Consider the following 16,589-nt stretch of genomic DNA (forward strand, 5'->3'; position numbering starts at 1 on the left):
TTTCTGGACGATGCACCATGCTGCCTTGTTGACAAAATGACCAAGTGGCACAGATTACTGTTCGATCCCCGCTTTCTCCCGATGACGTGACGGGCCTTTGCCCGGTGCCCCGCGGCTCAGCATAATCGAATCCGTCCAATCACACTGGTCGCCTAACCTCTCCTTTGGTCTACAAATGACGTCAGAATAGTACAAGGAACCCGCTGTGTCTGATGTCCCTGGCTAGATATTTTTAAAAAGCATTTTGGTGTGGCAACAAAGTGAATCAAGAAGGGAATTAGATAAAACATGTATCTGTTACTGGAAAACCAAAAAGCCTCTAGTTGGCCTATTTTAATAGGACCTAATGATAAGGATATATCATCCAGTTCAAATAGCCCTGTTTGGTTTTCCAGTAACGGATACATATTGTCAATATATGATAAGCCTAAACAGCTTTAACGTGGAACAAAAACAAAGTTAGGATCTTAATGCAAAAGTTTTGAAGATATTGATGTTTATTTATTCTTTTTTGTGGGTTTATTTATGTTTTTACCAATATTCTCGATCGGTTACGTGTCTGAATCCAAGTCCCACATTGAGGGAGTTATTTTATACTGGCATGGCAAAAGCCTGCCACGTCATCGGACGAAAACGTGAGGGGAAGAGCGCCGTTATCAAATCGAACAGTAATCTGCGCCTCTCGGTCATTTTGTCACCAAGGCAGCGTAGTGCATCGTCCAGACACATACAACATCTCTTTTCCATAAAATAAAATATGGAGACATAAAATAAATGTTTGAACTCATACGGAAAAACTAATATATTCTAATATATGTACACATAGTATATGAGGGGGAATTCAAAATATATTTACATATATGTACAGAATATATTCATGCGAAGAGACATGGAGTTGCGTGCAGACATGGTGCCTTTCGAATTCAATGCAATGTTATCCTTAATCCCCTGCGTATACCAACACTGTGCATAGTATGGTCAACACTTGGTCCTCTTTCTTTTTGATGACTGTGCATAGTATATTTTAGAGAGTAGCAGCTAGGCCATAGAAACTTGTTGACATATCTGTTTTCAGCAGACACTTTTGTATTGTGGTTTACTTTCAGAGCCCAGAAGCAAGAATAATGGTTTATTTTTGTGTGCTGAAAAAGCTCTGTTGGCATTTCTTCATCTCAGTACAAGGTGTTTCAATGCATTCTATTTGAACATCCAGTGCTGACAACATACAGAAGAGCCACTCATCTTGCATTTGGCTCATGAGCTTCATCCGTGGAGGACAGATAGTTGTGGAGAGCCACACATTACCATTTCAGGGGTACACTGATTGGACGACTAAGAATCCTTGCAGCCATGATGCCAAATGCATTCTTTGACTCTCCGACAACAAGGGTGTCAGTACGTTACGCCATGGTTCATTGAGATGGATACCTGTGAATGAGAGGTAACAAGATAATATATATACACTGCTCAAAAAAATAAAGGGAACACTTAAACAACACAATGTAACTCCAAGTCAATCACAATTCTGTGAAATCAAACTGTCCACTTAGGAAGCAACACTGATTGACAATAAATTTCACATGCTGTTGTGTAAATGGAATAGACAACAGGTGGAAATTATAGGCAATTAGCAAGACACCCCCAATAAAGGACTGGTTCTGCAGGTGGGGACCACAGACCACTTCTCAGTTCCTATGCTTCCTGGCTGATGTTTTGGTCACTTTTGAATGCTGGCGGTGCTTTCACTCTAGTGGTAGCATGAGACGGAGTCTACAACCCACACAAGTGGCTCAGGTAGTGCAGCTCATCCAGGATGGCACATCAATGCGAGCTGTGGCAAGAAGGTTTGCTGTGTCTGTCAGCGTAGTGTCCAGAGCATTGGAGGCGCTACCAGGAGACAGGCCAGTACATCAGGAGACGTGGAGGAGGCCGTAGGAGGGCAACAACCCAGCAGCAGGACCGCTACCTCCGCCTTTGTGCAAGGAGGAGCAGGAGAAGCACTGCCAGAGCCCTGCAAAATGACCTCAGGCAGGCCATAAATGTGCATGTGTCTGCTCAAACGGTCAGAAACAGACTCCATGAGGGTGGTATGAGGGCCCGACGTCCACAGGTGGGGGTTGTGCTTACAGCCCAACACCGTGCTGGACGTTTGGCATTTGCAAAAGAACAACAAGATTGGCAAATTCGCCACTGGCGCCCTGTGCTCTTCACAGATGAAAGCAGGTTCACACTGAGCACGTGACAGACGTGACAGAGTCTGGAGACGCCGTGGAGAACGTTCTGCTGCCTGCAACATCCTCCAGCATGACCGGTTTGGCGGTGGGTCAGTCATGGTGTGGGGTGGCATGTCTTTGGGGGGTCGCACAGCCCTCCATGTGCTCGCCAGCGGTAGCCTGACTGCCATTAGGTACCGAGATGAGATCCTCAGACCCCTTGTGAGACCATATGCTGGTGCGGTTGGCCCTGGGTTCCTCCTAATGCAAGACAATGCTAGACCTCATGTGGCTGCAGTGTGTCAGCAGTTCCTGCAAGAGGAAGGCATTGATGCTATGGACTGGCCCACCCTTTCCCCAGACCTGAATACAATTGAGCACATCTGGGACATCATGTCTCGCTCCATCCACCAACGCCACGTTGCACCACAGACTGTCCAGGAGTTGGGGGATGCTTTAGTCCAGGTCTGAGAGGAGATCCCTCAGGAGACCATCCGCCACCTCATCAGGAGCATGCCCAGGCGTTGTAGGGAGGTCATACAGGCACGTGGAGGCCACACACACTACTGAGCCTCATTTTGACTTGTTTTAAGGACATTACATCAAAGTTGGATCAGCCTGTAGTGTGGTTTTCCACTTTAATTTTGAGTGTGACTCCAAATCCAGACCTCCATGGGTTGATAAACTGGATTTCCATTGATTATTTTTGTGTGATTTTGTTGTCAGCACATTCAACTATGTAAAGAAAAAAGTATTTAATAAGATTATTTCTTTCATTCAGATCTAGGATGTGTTGTTTAAGTGTTCCCTTTATTTTTTGAGCAGTGTATATATACACTGTACATGATATATCAGTGGCGGTCGGTGTCGTTTCAGAGGGAGGATGATTTTTACTTTTCATGAGCATGGCCTTATAATACAGCATATTGGATGACTCTCATTCATATTCCATTCACCAAGTTCAATGTAACATTGATAGGTTTAGGCTACTACATGATACTAACATTTTCCCTGTACCTATCATGAGGTTGCTACAAACCTAGCCTATGAATGAAAACGTAGGTGCACAGGTCAAGAGAAAAATTTGAGGTGACAGTGACACATTCAATACCGCCTTGCACACTCTTGCCTGCATCTTGCTGATCTATGGTGTAATCATTAGTCCAACAGTTGCAAACGAGAGCTTCTACTGGACAAATTCAGGTATGTTTATCCCGATTTCGTTCCGTTTGCTTCCGTTTAAGAAAAGTTATTCAACAGAATCAGCGGAATGAATACACCCCTGAGCAATAGTAAACACAGTTCACTTTCATAGCAGCCACATTGTATTCCTTCTCAAATCTATACTCTCCTATGGGGGGTGATAAAGGCCTAAATTCAGCCTAGTCAACAGTACCACCGTGTGGCTGTCACCTACCATTGAACGTGTAACTAACATGTCGTCATACCAATGCCTTACTAACATCTGCGTGACACCTGCGTGTTAATGAAAGTCATAAGGTGCATAGTTTAAATTTATATGAATTAAATCTCAACCATAAATGTTAGAAACATAGTTTTCCCGTACAAGCCGACAATCCGATGTAGCCACCTTGAGCTATAGTGTAGCCTACGGCTTGTGTATTTCCTTTTATCGCTAATGGCCTAGAAAAGATTATGTCCAATCTATAGGTAATCTGTCTTTCCCTCAACACCTCATGGGATGGCATGTTATCTTATCTTGCTGTATACAGATCTAAATGTTGTTGGCCAATCACAGACTATGTTGTTACCAGTTCCCAGTAGCCTACATTACAGAACCATAACATTTACATTTACATTTAAGTCATTTAACAGACGCTCTTATCCAGAGCGACTTACAAATTGGTGCATTCACCTTAAGATATCCAGTGGAAAAACCACTTTACAATAATGCATCTAAATCTTTTTTTTGGGGGGGGGGGGGGGGGGGGGGGGGTAGAAGGATTACTTTATCCTATCCCAGGTATTCCTTAAAGAGGTGGGGTTTCAGGTGTCTCCGGAAGGTGGTGATTGACTCCGCTGTCCTGGCGTCGTGAGGGAGCTTGTTCCACCATTGGGGTGCCAGAGCAGCGAACAGTTTTGACTGGGCTGAGCGGGAGCTGTGCTTCCTCAGAGGTAGGGAGGCGAGCAGGCCAGAGGTGGATGAACGCAGTGCCCTTGTTTGGGTGTAGGGCCTGATCAGAGCCTGAAGGTACGGAGGTGCCGTTCCCCTCACAGCTCCGTAGGCAAGCACCATGGACTTGTAGCGGATGCGAGCTTCAACTGGAAGCCAGTGGAGAGAGCGGAGGAGCGGGGTGACGTGAGAGAACTTGGGAAGGTTGAACACCAGACGGGCTGCGGCGTTCTGGATGAGTTGTAGGGGTTTAATGGCACAGGCAGGGAGCCCAGCCAACAGCGAGTTGCAGTAATCCAGGCGGGAGATGACAAGTGCCTGGACTAGGACCTGCGCCGCTTCCTGTGTGAGGCAGGGTCGTACTCTGCGAATGTTGTAGAGCATGAACCTACAGGATCGGGTCACTGCCTTGATGTTAGTGGAGAACGACAGGGTGTTGTCCAGGGTCACGCCAAGGTTCTTAGCACTCTGGGAGGAGGACACAAGGGAGTTGTCAACCGTGATGGCGAGATCATGGAACGGGCAGTCCTTCCCTGGGAGGAGGAGAAGCTCCGTCTTGCCGAGGTTCAGCTTGAGGTGGTGAGCCGTCATCCACACTGATATGTCTGCCAGACATGCAGAGATGCGATTCGCCACCTGGTTATCAGAAGGGGGAAAGGAGAAGATTAATTGTGTGTCGTCTGCGTAGCAATGATAGGAGAGACCATGTGAGGATATGACCGAGCCAAGTGACTTGGTGTATAGTGAGAATAGGAGAGGGTCTAGAACAGAGCCCTGGGGGACACCAGTGGTGAGAGCACGTGGTGCGGAGACAGATTCTCGCCACGCCACCTGGTAGGAGCGACCTGTCAGGTAGGACGCAATCCAAGCGTGGGCCGCGCCGGAGATGCCCAGCTCGGAGAGGGTGGAGAGGAGGATCTGATGGTTCACGGTATCAAAGGCAGCAGATAGGTCTAGAAGGATGAGCGCAGAGGAGAGAGAGTTAGCTTTAGCAGTGCGGAGAGCCTCCGTGACACAGAGAAGAGCAGTCTCAGTTGAATGCCCAGTCTTGAAACCTGACTGATTAGGATCAAGAAGGTCATTCTGAGAGAGATAGCAGGAGAGCTGGCCAAGGACGGCACGTTCAAGAGTTTTGGAGAGAAAAGAAAGAAGGGATACTGGTCTGTAGTTGTTGATGTCGGAGGGATCGAGTGTAGGTTTTTTCAGAAGGGGTGCAACTCTCGCTCTCTTGAAGACGGAAGGGACGTAGCCAGCGGTCAAGGATGAGTTGATGAGCGAGGTGAGGTAGGGGAGAAGGTCTCCGGAAATGGTCTGGAGGAGAGAGGAGGGGATAGGGTCAAGTGGGCAGGTTGTTGGGCGGCCGGCCGTCACGAGACGCGAGATTTCATCTGGAGAGAGAGGGGAGAAAGAGGTCAAAGCACAGGGTAGGGCAGTGTGAGCAGGACCAGCGGTGTCGTTTGGCTTAGCAAACGAGGATCGGATGTCATCAGCCTTCTTTTCAAAATGGTTGACGAAGTCATCCGCAGAGAGAGAGGAGGGGGGGGAGGAGGATTCAGGAGGGAGGAGAAGGTAGCAAAGAGCTTCCTAGGGTTAGAGGCAGATGCTTGGAATTTAGAGTGGTAGAAAGTGGCTTTAGCAGCAGAGACAGAAGAGGAAAATGTAGAGAGGAGGGCGTGAAAGGATGCCAGGTCCGCAGGGAGGCGAGTTTTCCTCCATTTCCGCTCGGCTGCCCGGAGCCCTGTTAAGAGTTGTGTCCGTGGCTTTCAGTCGAAGAGGAGTTCATAGGCTTTCCCAGAGGACACTTGCTATTTGGAATCCTTGTGATGTCCCTACCTCAATCAAGTAGAAATGTAAAAGGGTTAAGATAAGGGTTATAGTTTAGGGTTCACGGTAGGGACGTCCCAAGGATTCCGGATAGCACTGACCATTCATAGAGTGAAACACGGTCATAGAATTTGAGAGCTCGGCTGCGACAGATATTAATGTGTGTTTGGCAGACACGGTTTTAGAGAGTGTCTGCCCCAGATAGTTTCCTTAGAGACAATGAAAATAATTACCAAGATGTCCTTGATTCGATTGAGGAGTAAGTAGGCTGTATTTAAGTTGTGATATCGTTAGGAAATAATATTGCCTACGTGCTTTTGACAATACGTTATCAACAATAAATACGTTATTTTCAAATAAACCAAATTTGCCTTATCAACACAGTATGCCTAAATATGTCCTGTGTTAATAGGGGAGTATGCTAGTGTACAATAGTAACGTAATTTGATGTGCTAGTATTATTTATTTCATGGATGAATTAAATTGTAAATGAAAATATACACACGTTGTGCTATAGGATATATACATACAGTTCCAGTCAAAAGTTTGGACACACCTACTCATTCCAGAGTTTTTCTTTATTTTTACTATTTTCTACATTGTATAATAATAGTGAAGACATCTAAACTATGAAATAACACATATGGAATCATGCTGTAACCAAAAAAGTGTTTAACAAATCAAAATATATTTTATATTTGAGATTCTTCAAAGTAGCCACCCTTTGCTTTGATGACAGCTTTGCACACTCTTGACATTCTCTCAACCAGCTTCATGAGGTAGTCAACTGGAATGCATTTCAATTAACAGGTGTGCCTTGTTAAAAGTTAATTTGTGGAATTTCTTTCCTTTTTAATGTGTTTGAGCCAATCAGTTGTGTTGTGACAAGGTAGGGGGGTATACAGAAGATAGCCCTATTTGGTAAAAGACCAAGTCCAGATTATGGCAGCTCAAATGAGCAAAGAGAAATGATAGTCCATCATTTCTTTAAGACATGAAGGTCAGTCAATGTGGACATTTCAAGAACTTTGAAAGTTTCTTCAAGTGCAGTCGCAAAAACCATCAAGCGCTATGATGAAACTGGCTCTCATGAAGATTTCCACCGGAAAGGAAGACCCAGAGTTACCTCTGCTGCAGAGGATAAGTTCATTAGAGTTACCAGCCTCACAAATTGCAGCCCAAATAAATGCTTCATGATCGAATTGCTGCAAAAAAAAACACTACTAAAGGACACCGGTGGAAATCTGTCCTTTGGTCTGGAGTCCAAATTGGAGATTTTTGGTTCCAACCGCTGTGTCTTTGTGAGACGGGTGTGGGTGAATGGATGATCTCCGCATGTGTATTTCCCTCCGTAAAGCATAGAGCAGGAAGTGTTATGTGTGGGGGTGCTTTGCTGGTGACACTGTCTGTGATTTATTTATTATTCAAGGCACACTTAACCATCATGGTTATCAAAGCATTATGCAGTGATACGCCATCCCATCTGGTTTGGGCTTAGTGGGACTATAATTTGTTTTTCAACAGGACAATGACTCAACACACATCCAGGCTGTGTAAGGGCTATTTTACAAAGAAGGAGAGTGATGGAGTACTGTATCAGATGACCTGGCCTCCACAATCCCCCGACCTCAACCAAATTGAGATGGTTTGGGATGAGTCAGATCAAAGAGTAAAGAAAAAGCAGCCAACAGGTGCTAAGCATATGTGGGAACTCCTTCAAGAGTGTTGGAAAAGCATTTAAATGTTTTACTCACGTTGGCTGCAGTGAAGGAGAGCCAACGTGAGTAAAACATTTAAACGTGTTAACCCTCGCAAGGCTGCAGGCCCAGACGGTATCCCCGGCCGCATCCTCAGAGCATGCGCAGACCAGCTGGCTGGTGTGTTTACAGACATATTCAATCAATCCTTATCCCAGTCTGCTGTGTCTTTCCACAACCGACCATTACGTTCCTTGACCCTCATCCTCCTGCTCCATACCATCAGAATTGACACACACGTTGTTCGCATTCCAGCACAGCTGTTGCTTCAACAACTTTTTATTAATTTCCTCCATTTTGTCTGCACTACTCGCCAACATTTCCGACTCCTCCCCCAGTCAAGTGTCTCTCTCTCTCTCTGTGTGTGTGTGTGTGTGTGTGTGTGTGTCTTCTTCGATGAGGTTTAACGGCAGTTGGCATCCAATAAATGTTGCATTACCACCACCTACTAGGCTGGAGTACAACTTTGCTTGAAATAAATAAATACCCTACCATCTAACACTACACTCACAATTTAAAAAAAGAATAACACCACCCTACTCCACTATTTAAATCTATTTAGTTCTACCTCAGGCCAACAACCTGAAAGGGTTGAACACCACCACTTAACACACCCTGTAACTCTACTGATGTTAAGTCTCGTACACCCAAATACCTCTTTGCAGCTGCCACCACGATCTCAATTATCTGCGAATTATGTTCCATCCCTGCAGTACAGTTGATTGCTATAAATGCTAAAAATCCAATCTTACTGAAACATATATCACTTATTGGCCTATCCCTCTGTACTGGTACAGATCTACTACTCACACCACTCCTCTCAGGATCCCTACCCCTTGACCCATCTTCCTCTACGTTCTTCACTGACTCAGCATATGACAACTTCTGCACAACTCTAACCCTGGAAACCTCAACCTGCCTCTCTCGCACGGGACATTTCTGATCCCCAGCCCCATGGGCACCCCTACAATTAACACATATCACTACCTTCCCCAAAGCTACACATTTATTTGTCTTATGTCCTTATGCACACTTCTCACACCAAGGTGCCTCCCACCTACACACTGCTGCCACATGCCCATAAGCTTGACACCTGTAACAACGTAATGTATTCGGCACAAAAGCACGTACATGATCATTTATATTTTCTAACATCCCTTTGTTGGGCAAAGACTCCACATCAAAATTCAAAAGAAAAGACAATGACTCCTCTGTTTCAACACTCATGCCACCCTGTCTGCGTCGCACCAAACGATGAGCATCACAAACACCAGGAATCTTCCCCTTCAGTTGGTCAACTTTTACATTTACTGCTACCGCAGTAATCACTCCTTTCAATGGAGCCCTTTTCTTGAGAGCAAAACAATTCACATTTCTTGCCCCCATTCATTTAACGCAGAGCACCTTCTCCCTCTGACCAGCAGAAACAAACAATTATCACAAGTCCACTTCTGGTTACACTTGACTTCTCAAATGACTGCCTCGCCTGGTTCACCAACTACTTCTCAGATAGAGTTCAGTGAGTCAAATCAGAGGGCTTGTTGTCCAGACCTCTGGCAGTCTCTATGGGGGTGCCACAGGGTTAAATTCTCGGGCCGACTCTTTTCTCTGTATATTTCAATGATGTTGCTCTTGCTGCTGGTGATTCTCTGATCCACCTCTACGCAGACGACACCATTCTGTATACATCTGGCCCTTCTTTGGACACTGTGCTAACAAACCTCCAAAACGAGCTTCAATGCCATACAACACTCCTTCCGTGGCCCCAACTGCTTTTAGTGGTGTGGGGGCTGTGCTTTGGCAAAGTGGGTGGGGTTATATCCTGCCTGTTTGGCCCTGTCCGGGCTATCATCGGATGATGCCACAGTGTCTCCTGACAGTCTCTAGAGACAGCAGGAGCAGTAGAGATACTCTCAATGATCGGCTATGAAAAGCCAACTGACATTTACTCCTGAGGTGCTGACCTGTTGCACCCTCGACAACCACTGTGATTATTATTATTTGACCATGCTGGTCATTTATGAACATTTGAACATCTTGGCCATGTTCTGTTATAATCTCCACCTGGCACAGCCAGAAGAGGGCTGGCCACCCCTCATAGCCTGGTTCCTCGCTAGGTTTCTTCCTAGGTTTTGGCCTTTCTAGGGAGTTTTTCCTAGCCACCGTGCTTCTACACCTGCATTGCTTGCTGTTTGGGTTTTTTAGGCTGGGTCTCTGGACAGCACTTTTAGATATCAGCTGATGTAAGAAGGGCTATATAAATACATTTGATTTGATTTTAAATGCAAGTAAAACTAAGTGCATGCTCTTCAACCGATTGCTGACCGCACCCTCCCGTCCGACTAGCATCACTACTCTGGACGGTTCTGACTTAGAATATGTGGACAACTACAAATACCTAGGTTTCTGGTTAGACTGTAAACTCTCCTTCCAGACTCACATTAAGCATCTCCAATCCAAAATTAAATCTAGAACCCACCCATAGCACGCTCTCCAGCAGGTGTATTTCACTGGTCGTCCCCAAAGCCAACACTTACTTTGGCCGCCTTCCTTCCAGTTCTCTGCTGCCAATGACTGGAATAAATTGCAAAAATCACTGAAGCTGGAGTCTTATATCTCCCTCTCTAACTTTCAGCATCAGCTGTCAGAGCAACTTACTGCTCACTGTACCTGTACACAGCCAACCTGTAAATAGCACACCCAACTACCTCATCCCCATATTGTTATTTATCCTCTTGCTCTTTTGCACCCAAGTATCTCTACTTGCACGTCTATCACTCCAGTGTTAATGCTAAATTGTAATTATTTAGCCTCTATGGTCAATTTATTGCCTACCTCCCTACTCTTCTACATTTGCACACACTGTATATAGATTTTTCTATTGTGTTATTGACTGTACGTTTGTTTATGTGTAACTTTGTGTTGTTTTTGTTGCACTGCTTTGCTTTATCGTGGCCAAGCAGTTATTAATGAGAACTTGTTCTCAACTGGCCTACCTGGTTAAATAAAGGTTAAATAAATAAATAAAAAACCCTCACTGATTCCACAGCACCCAACTCTGTTTTCACCCACCCTGAAACCACAAATGGATCAGCGAAAAGGCAAGGGTCCACTTTTTCCAAAAACGTAACTCTTTCCATCACAGACTCATCTTTATCCTGACCCTCAGTGCAAGCCTCAGGTTCCGAGAACTTCACCACACCTACCACCTCCGATACTTTGACCTCATTCACTTCCATTTCGCCTTCTGTCTTCAGCTCACTCTGCTTACACTTTCTACCATTCTTCTTTAACAAACCATCCCCCTTTTTTCCACAATTTTTTAACCGACTCAAGTTCACACTCTTCCTCCCTCTCTCTCTTAGACCTCCTCTGCCTCTATTTTTCCCTCCATTCCTCCTCCGTATTCCAAGTATACGTTTCCTTATGATAATACTGCACTTCTCCTGCCACAATCTCCGTACAATCAGCACGAACCCCTCAGGATGTAGTGCTCAACAGTGCATCCCACTTATAAAGCAGCTGCTTCGTCTTGAAGTTCTTCTTCATCAAAAGCTACCGCGACACAATGCTTCCAACCGCCATCCACCATCAGTGTCTCTTTGTGTCTGCATTCCAAACACTTAAAAGACACACCCTCTCCCCTCAGCCCTCAAATTGAGTGGACACTTCTGATGACGTATCATGACGTCTGACGAGTTGACACTTGCAGGCAAGGGGTGAGGGAAGAATTCATGAATTTTAAATGGACTGCTCTTGCCCGGAAATTTGTCACTCGTACATCCCACGGTTGTGTTTTCAGTCATCATAGAACTGTTGTGTGTGTGTGCCTTATATGCGCTACAGTCAATTATGATTGCATATCATATCTTGGCTAGAAGACAACGCTTCCGCAGACATCGAATGTTAGCATCCTACTATATCAGGTAAATCGAAAATGACAATGTATAAGTGTGATGTCAGGAGAAGTTATGTGCGCAAGTGAACGTTTTTAAAAGCTAACCAAACAAAAACATAATTACTTTTATGATACGTGTTTGAGCCGTCATGTGCATTAGTAGCACAATTTCTAACTTATTTACATTTGTTTTTACTTACACTTGTATGTTGACTTCTCCATATTAATGTTGGTTTTAAGTTTTGCCTGACTTTTCTTAGCGGATGTACAATCATCGCAAATTGAATTATGGGGCGTTTCAGGCCCGGAGTGAACATAATTGTACACTCGCAAACTCGGTCAAAAACGACGGTTGAGGGGCTTACGTTGCCAACTTCCCTTGCTTGGCTAATCATTTGGACCGACGGCCAAGATGGTGACGGGGATTCCCCCAAGGGCATAAGGCGAGGGTAAGTGGAGGAGGGTGTGTCATTTATGAGTTTGAAACACAGCCTGTGTCCTTTATGAGTTTGAAACGCATCCTGTGTACACTATTTTATTTTCCCACACGTGTCTTCCTTGTTTGGGTGTGCCGTCACTTCCTTGTTTGGCTGTAATGGCTATTACCTGCTCATCGCCCTCTACTGTCCCAGGGTAATATTTCTGCTTTCCACTTCGTGTTTTTGTTTTAGGGAGCATGCGAGAACACTCGTTCAGTTCGCCTAATCGTCTTAAGCTAGCCACCAACCGAACTGAAGCATGCTGACACCAGTTATTAGATCATTAGCTTGATAAGCTTGATAAGCGTGAGAGCGCAGTTACGCCTGTTTGAACAAGTGTATTAGATCATTTGTTTGTTTTGACCCTAGTTTTTACCACCCACACACAACTGCATGCATACACAACCTGCCCGTCTCCACCTATGCATGTAACCACGGTTCCTCCTTCTGAAAAGAGTATGAGGCACAACCTTTTCCAGGTCATAATACTTATAACAGTATGGTTATTGTGCTAAAAGTGCAAGGATTTCCTTCTTACTAAAGCCAATTCTAACTTTTGCATGCAAACCCCCCTTTGGGAACCTAATGCCAAGGTACCAGAGATCAGTAGACTCCACACTACAATTCAGATTGATACATGTGGCGCAAAAATATATTGCATTAACATAGATTATGTAAATATATGATTGCTCATGTTATATATTTCATAAATATATTCTGTACAGTATATGTAAATATATTTTGAATTCCCCAGCATATACTGTATGAACATATATTATAATACATGAGTTTTCTGTATGGGTTCAAACATTTATTTTATGGAAAAGAGATGTATATGTCTGGACAATACACCATGCTGCCTTGTTGACAAAATGACCGAGCGGCGCAGATTACTGTTCATTTGAGAAGGTCAATGCCATCCTCTTTCATGTTGCCTAAATGGTCTATGACTATGACTCTGTCATACAGTACACGCTTTTAGTTTTGTTGTTGTTGTAAAGACACAAGGCGAGACCCATATGCAGACACAGGAGGCAGATGGTTGGAGTCTTAATGTTTATTAACACTAAGGGGTAGGCAAGAGAATGGTCGTGGACAGGCAAAAAAATCAAAACCAGATCAGAGTCCAGGAGGTACAGGCTCGTGGTCAAGGCAGGCAGAATGGTCAGGCTGTTACGGGTGTGTAAGGGAAGCGAAGTCAGGTGCAGGAGAGTAGCGTGTAGTAACAGGCGCACTTTTATTCTGTTCCAAAAACGACAGCACAGAATACAATAAGCGTGCCCAAAACACGGAACATGACAGAATACAGGCGCATGGTAAAATACCCACATAACATACAACAATATCACACAAAGACATGGAGGGGAACAGAGGACTAAATACATGCAGTGTGATTAGGGAATGAAAACCAGGTGTGTATGGAACAAGACAAAACAAATGGAAAAATGAAAAATGGAGCAGCAATGGCTAGAAAGCCAGTGACGTCGATCGCCGAATGCCGCCCGAACAAGGAGAGGAGCCGACTTCGGCGGAAGTCGTGACAGTACCCCCCCTTGACGCGCGGCTCCAGCAGGACGCTGACACCGGCCTCGGGGACGACCCGGAGGGTGAGGCGCAAGGCGATCTGGCCGGCGACGGTGAAACTCCAGCAGCAGTTCGGGGTCCAACACATCTGCAACCGGGACCCAGCACCTCTCCTCCGGACCGTACCCCTCCCACTCCACGAGGTACTGAAGGCCCCCTGCCCGACATCTCGAATCCAAGATGTAACGAACGAAGTACGCCGGGGTCCATCGAGGGGGCGTAGGAACCTCCCGCACCTCAGATTCCTGGAGTGAACCAGCCACCATCGGCCTGAGGAGAGACACATGGAACAAGGGGTTAACAGCGTTTAGTACCACCTCAGGGCATTACGAGTACCTCGTCATGCCGTACGGGTTGATGAATGCTCCATCAGTTTTCCAATCCTTTGTAGACAAGATTTTCAGGGACCTGCACGGGCAGGGTATAGTGGTGTATATCGATGACATTCTGATATACTCCGCTACACGCGCCGAGCATCTGTCCTTGGTGCGCAGGGTACTTGGACGACTGTTGGCGCATGACCTGTACGTCAAGGCTGAGAAATGCCTGTTCTTTCAGCAGGCCGTCTCCTTCCTAGGGTATCGCATTTCCACATCAGGGATGGAGATGGAGAGTGACCGCATTGCAGCCGTGCGTAATTGGCCGACTCCCACCACGGTAAAGGAGGTGCAGCGATTTTTAGGGTTTGCCAATTACTACCGGAGATTCATCCGGGGTTTTGGCCAGGTGGCTGCTCCCATTACTTCACTGCTGAAGGAGGGTCCTGTACGGTTGCAGTGGTCGGCTGAGGCGGACAGGGCTTTTGGGAAGCTGAGAGCTCCATTTACTTCGGCTCCCGTGCTGGCCCATCCGGATCCCTCTTTGGCGTTCATAGTGGAGGTGGACGCGTCCGAGGCTGGGATAGGAGCCGTGCTCTCACAGCGCTCGGCTACGTCACCGAAACTCCGCCCCTGTGCTTTCTTCTCGAAGAAGCTCAGCCTGGCGGAGCGTAACAATGATGTGGAGCTGTTGGCTGTGGTTAAAGCGTTGAAGGCGTGGAGACATTGGCTTGAGGGGGCTAAACACCCTTTCCTCATCTGGACTGACCACCGCAACCTGGAGTACATCCGGGCAGCGAGGAGACTGAATCCTCGTCAGGCAAGGTGGGCCATGTTCTTTACCCGTTTTTGTGTTTAACCTGTCCTACAGATCTGGTTCCCAGAATATGAAGGCAGACTCACTGTCCCGGCTGTATGACACAGAGGAGTGGCCCGTGGATCAGACTCCCATACTCCCGGCCTCTTGCCTGGTAGCGCCGGTCATGTGGGAGCTGGACGCGGACATTGAGCAGGCATTGCGTACAGAGCCCGCTCCCCTCCAGTGTCCCGTCGGGCGTATGTACGTTCCGTCTGCTGTCCGTGACCAGTTGATCTATTGGGCCCACACGTCACCCTCCTCTGGTCTCCGGGGATCGGTCGGACGGTGCGCTGTCTGACTGGAGGGACCATTCAAAGTCCTGAGGAGGGTGAACGAGGTGTGATATTCTGTTACGGGTGTGTAAGGGAAGCGAAGTCAGGTGCAGGAGTGTAGCGTGTAGTAACAGGCACACTTTTATTCCGTTCCAAAAACAACAGCACAGAATACAATAAACGTGCCCAAAACACAGAACATTAACAAAATACAGGCGCGTGGTGACGTCGATCACCGAACGCCGCCCGAACAAGGAGAGGAGCCGACTTCGGCGGAAGTCGTGACACAGGCAGGCGGGTACAAAGTCCAGAAACAGGCAAGGGTCAAAACCGGGAGGACTAGAAAAAGGAGAATGCAAAAAGCAGGAGAACGGGGAAAAAACGCTGGTTAACTTGGAAACATACAAGACGAACTGGCACAGAGAGACAGGAAACACAGGGATAAATACACTGGGGAAAATAAGCGACACCTGGAGGTGGTGGAGACACTAACAAGGACAGGTGAAACAGATCAGGGCGTGACAATACCTGGCAAAAATACTTGCTCGCTAGCCTAACTTCCTTTCATGGGAAATAATATCCCAGGCCAGCTACTGTAGTTAACATTAGCATACTACATCTAGCTACATGGGCACAATGAATGTATGAATTTAGGGTTGGATCAGAATCGTCTTTATAATCATTGGCCAATATGGAGAATTAAGTAAAACCACAAGTCCAAATACCAATCTCCATCGATAGCTAATTTAGGAAAGGGACAATTTAGGCTACCTAGCTAGCCACCAGAGGACAACAACACAACAATAAAAAAAAATTCCTGTCAAGCATGGCGTTTGTCTTCCTTTGACACTTTTTTTTGGTACACCAGGACCATTCACAGCTCACTCAGTTTAGCTCAATGCTGATTGGCTATTGTTATTTTATTTTTTATCAAGGGAGGCCAAATGCTCACTTGGCTTCCCTTGCATTCACTGCTAGAGGCAGCAACAATGTCATACTCTTTCTGACCATTTACATTTTAGTCATTTAGCAGACGCTCTTATCCAGAGCGACTTACAATAGTGAATGCATACATTTCATACATTTATTTATTTATTTTCCCCGTACTGGTCCCCCGTGGGAATCGAACCCACAACCCTGGCGTTGCAAACACCATGCTCTACCAACTGAGCCACACAAGACCAGACAGCATCAGATAAATTCCCTACACATACAGACAGAGGGGCGCTGTTTTGCTCGCTCAGATGCTTTC

This window comes from Salmo trutta, chromosome 20, assembly GCF_901001165.1.
Source record: "Salmo trutta chromosome 20, fSalTru1.1, whole genome shotgun sequence".
Classification (NCBI taxonomy): Eukaryota; Metazoa; Chordata; class Actinopteri; order Salmoniformes; family Salmonidae; genus Salmo; species Salmo trutta.